This window comes from Gavialis gangeticus, unplaced genomic scaffold (assembly GCF_001723915.1).
Source record: "Gavialis gangeticus isolate Ggan-Ray unplaced genomic scaffold, GavGan_comp1, whole genome shotgun sequence".
Lineage (NCBI taxonomy): Eukaryota > Metazoa > Chordata > Crocodylia > Gavialidae > Gavialis > Gavialis gangeticus.
In genome coordinates, this window is record NW_017729012.1 from 3,885,011 (window position 1) to 3,890,095 (window position 5,085).

Genomic DNA, 5,085 nt, shown 5'->3' on the forward strand with positions numbered 1-5,085 from the left:
TCCTCTCTGTTGTCACCTCTCTCAGCCTGTCTTATATGATTATAGATTTCATAGATTTTTAGGGTCGAAGGGACCTTGGTCGATCAAGTCCGACCTCCTGCCCTGCGTAGGAAAGAGCACTGGGCTCAGATGACCCCAGCCGGATGATGTTGGCAGGTTGCCCTGTGCCTCATCTGCATATAATTTTTCGAAGGATCCCAAGATTCTTGACGAGAACACCCAGTTCCAGTAATGAGTAGGGGGCTAATTAGCACAAATTCAAGGCAAACCTCCAAATTATTAGATTCTACACCTGGAAATTTGTAACAAATTTATACATTTTCCATAAATAACATCTAATTATTGGGAGCAGAGGTCATCTTATATTTGAGTAAATATGGTACATCATTCTAAAAACGAACAACAAAATCTGAATGAGTTTGTCAAACTCAGACTACTTATGAATGCATGTTTGCAGTGCAATTTCTGTTGTTGGCATAGACAGTTTCACTCAAATTTTACCTTGCAGTTTCCAAAAATTCTTTTATTATTTTTAATTTGCAAGACTTACATTTGGGCTTTGTAAGAAAGAAGTAAACTGAAATTACTTTCTATCACTGTGAAAGACTTGTCAACTTACAGTAGTATATTAACAATGGATGACTGTGATAATATGCTGCTATGTTGAATAATGTTGTAGCACTTAGTGTTGCAGATACTACCTTTGGAGTCAAGTTGTACAGAACGCTTTGATCTCGGTGGTAAACGTACATTCTGACAAAAAGGGCATGTCCTCTGGGTGCTCATATTAGGGCTAAATGTATCTTCTGCTAAAAAATAGTAAACTTCTTAGTGCCAGGTCCCTGTTTAGAAATTAACAATTTATGAATGGCTTTAGGGTAAGGGAAAAGGTATATACAGTATTAAAAACAAACAAACAAACTAGTGTGCAATTTTAGTAGTGGCTCTCAGTAAATCAAACTCCACAGCTAAATTACTAGAGAATGGTTACAATTAAGTGTTCCAATTTTATTGATATAGCACATAATTCACATTTATTCACACAGTAACGGTGTATCATGTTTATGTAAATAAAAATTGCCTTTATTGTATTGATTTAGAAGATAACAATTTAATTTTTTTAATTTGTTTACAGTCCTGGAAAAACTATGAACACAAACATAATATGCAAATAGTTTGCCAAAATAAGAGGAAAACGTAGAATTAGTTATCTTGAACTAGATAGGTTGAAAAATCTGAAGACTTGTGCAATTAACCAAACTTTTTTTTTAATTATTCTTTTTGGTTATGTAGGAGCTGCAGTAGAAACTCAATTATTGAAATGGTTCAAAACTTACGAAGTGGATTACAAGGATAGAACTGAATTTAGGAATAGAGCAGTGACCGGTGCCAGGTACTAAGCTGTTAAGCATTCGTAGTCTGCGACATCGCAGAGAAAATCTCTCATCTAGTACGTCCAGATGTGTAGTAGTCGGTTGCTGAATCACCATCGTTTAAATATCTGCATCATACTGAATCAAGCTAATTCATAACTCTTTCATGTTTGTTAAACAGCAAAACTTGAAGGAATCTAATGTTGTTTTTCACCGTATTGGGGAGTAGGAAAAAATCTTTTAACAGGCTGTTAGAAAAATGTGGCTTTTAGGTCTTTCCGTTTCCCTTGGAGCTCATTTTTCCAAAAGTTGCTTTTTTGGGTTAGGTTGAAAGCATCTGAAAGCATCTTTTTCATTGATCTGAGGCTGCCTAAATAAAGCAATTGGAAATAATGCAAATTTAAAACTGCACGCGGTGTGGAATCAAAACAAAGTGAACACATTTTATTTTTTAATTTTAAGAGCTACTATGATCTCTTGATCCCAGTTAGCCAAAAAATGATTTCATATCAGCATGATAACAAAGTAACTCATTTAGTATACCCTTCGGTGTGAGGGAAGGAAACCTGCCATGTAACCTTTCCACTACTGGGTTTAGATCTGGACACTTCAGAGCATGGGTGTCAAACTCATTTGGATGAGAACACTGAATTCCATGTTTAATTCTGGTCTCTGGGCCAGGGTATAAATGCAGGACCATACTCCTGACATTGCACAGTGGAACACCAACACTTCTTCGGACACTGGTGTAAAGATTAGGGCACAAACATGGCCTTTACGTAGTGAGTAAATATCCATTAGTAGTTGTTTGTTCAGTGCCTTACTGTTGCATTGATCACTCGGAAAACCTGCTTGCTTCCCCATCGCACCCACTGATCCTTTTGCCCTTTTCTTTCTCTTCCTTCTAAATCCTTTCCTCTGTCCTTTCTTGTCTCACCCCTCCACACACACTTTTTAGTTTCCTCTGTCCTTTGCTTTGCATTTCATTCCCTGAAGCCACCCCAGATTCCCAACCCAGTCTGTTTTGTTCCCTTCCAGGATTCCTATTCTGTCTTCTAAGCAATCAGTAATTAGTTAAGACGGCCCCTGAAGCGTCATCATTGGACTTGAAATTTAATACTCCTGCCTAGAGCATGGGAATTCAGCTCCCCGAATCATTGTTTTAGGCAGCCATCACTGCACCAGTTACACTATGCACTCTTTTAGCCTGTGTGCAGACGTTCAGTTTCTACTGGGAGAACTGTCACTCACCCAGTAGAAACCACAAGTGTACAGATGTTCCAGCTTGTTCTCCTGGAGCAAAAATGGCAGTTCCAGGAGAAAACTTGACGACAAACAGGTAGAAAACACTTGCTGGAGAGCCTCTCCTGGGAGAATGAATGTCTGCACACTTTCCTGTAACAACAGGGGACCAGGAGAAGCAGAGCTGTGAGGAAAGGCTCCCGTGCCTTCCAGAGACTGGGGGTCGCCCCAGTCTGGAGAAGGTGCAAGGGGGCAGCTTCCACCCTGCCTGTAAACAGTGGTGGGGAGGAAAGGAGAGAGGAGCAGCAACCAGCTGCTCCCTGCCTGCGTTGCCTCTGCAGCCATGGCACCTACTTACTAGTACTTTTTCCACAAATGCTTAGGGTCTGGAGAACCAGAATGACGTGCAGACCACATAAATGCATCACGGAGACTGAATGTTTGACACCCCTGTTCTAGAACGTGTTATCCATTATGCATTGTCCACATGACGTACTGTAAAAAGAATTAACACTTGCTCGTCTGTATTCTCCCCAACTTAAAGTTAACTCAGTAGTATTATAATAGTGCATAAACTACCTATTAATTATGCCAGTGTTTCTGCTTTAATGTGCATGAGACTTATTTTCCACAGACAGGAAGCATTTCAAATAAGCATTGTGAACTGAGCATTTGGAAAAGTGCCAGTGCTCTATTCCTAATTGGTTTGTAGGTTTTAGGTCCTTTTCTGTTTCATTCGAAGGTCATTTTTTTTCCTCAAATGTAATAAAGCACGTCTTAATGTTATGCAACAGACTTGCCACAGAAAGTCACTTTTAGTGTTGGCCACACAGTTTTTTTTAATGCAGTATATTCACCTGTAAATAGTTTTTGTGTAAAATTTGACAGAAAAGTATATTTACTACACTGTAAATACATGTGACAATATATTGTATTATTTTGCTTTTTTGTAAAGCAGTTAGTTGCTGTATATGTATAACATACAAATTTGATTATTCTAGTGTTAGTAATTGTTAACTACTACTTCTCCTTCCTGCTGTTGCGTTATGTCATTTAAAGAAAAAAAAATGCTGTGTACTATAAACTTACACTGTGTATGATACCTTATTCTTTCCATTTGGGCCTCAACTTTGAAAATGTTTCCTTGATCTACAATCCTGTTAATATTGTAAGCAAAGTGTGTGGCAGCCGGTAAAAAAAAAACAAAAAACAAAGACAAAACAACAAACCAACAAAAAACCCTGCTGACTCCCACGCACAGTTGGTAACTGTAGGTAAAAAACTGTAGAAAACATGGTTTCAGATAATTGTTGTTCGCCCCATTTCCCCCCTCATGTATGTACTTCCCTTTTTTGAAGTAAAATGTAAATTCAACCTGCTTCGAGGTGTTTCGGGGTCATTCTCTCCAAGGTTTCTAACTTGATTTTATTGTCTCAAATCCTTTTCCCCTTTCTGGGTTGTTGGGAACTTGACTTGGGAAACTTCCTTTAACCCATTTAAATCAGCTGGAGGTTTTCTACTGCCTTCATTAGACCCAGTCCTCAGATCTGAACTCCCACTGTCTGTAGGGAAGTTTTGTATTGGCTCATAATCGAGTGCTTTGGATTCTTCTCTAAAGACATTTTTCACTTGTAAATGATCTTGCAGACTTTTAGATCAGTGTTTAACTAACTGGACCAAATTCTGCCCTCTGTGCACGTAGCAGGTGAACACCTGTAAACATGACTTCACGTCACATCGTTGCACTTCAAAAGAAGGTCCTAATTGAAACCACAACAGTTTTCCTGAACCATTTCTTCAGGCACGCAGAGTTAATATTTTCATAACTAAAGGAATCTTCATCTTCCAAAAATAACTTTCACTATAGTATGTTTATTCAGGTTTTCCTATTTTGAAAGCCTGGAGTTTGAACTTATCAGCTGAATGTCGAAAGCAATTCTTTACTGCAGCAGCTTGATTGTAATCAGGTCTATTTAAGAAAATCTGTACTTTCCTATTTAAAAGATGCTACTGCTGTATTTAGCCTATTGTAAATTGGTGAGAAGATGGGGGAAATGTTTTAAATTCAGAAAGTATTGACTCAGATTTTCTGAGACGTGAGTGCTGCAGAAAGCTGAGCATAGTATTACCTGCTGGGCTGAAAATAGGTTTATACATAATGTATCAAACATTCACTGCATTGATGCACTAAACCTTATAACATAGAATATTGTCTTTGCCAACAGATGGGACTGTGCGAGTGAAGAATAGCAGTTTCTGAAGGCTTTGGATTGCTTTAATTTGCTACCCAAGAGAAGTGAAGGAGCAATTTGCTGCAGTAAAGCGGTATTTTTCCAGTTACTTTTTAAATTAGCATCATCATTAGCCTAGATCAGGGATCAGCATCCCCCGGCACGCATGCCAGAGCATGACATGCGAGGCCATTTTGCTTGTCGTGCCACTGCTGGCCCAGTCTCTGGGCAGCTGCCAT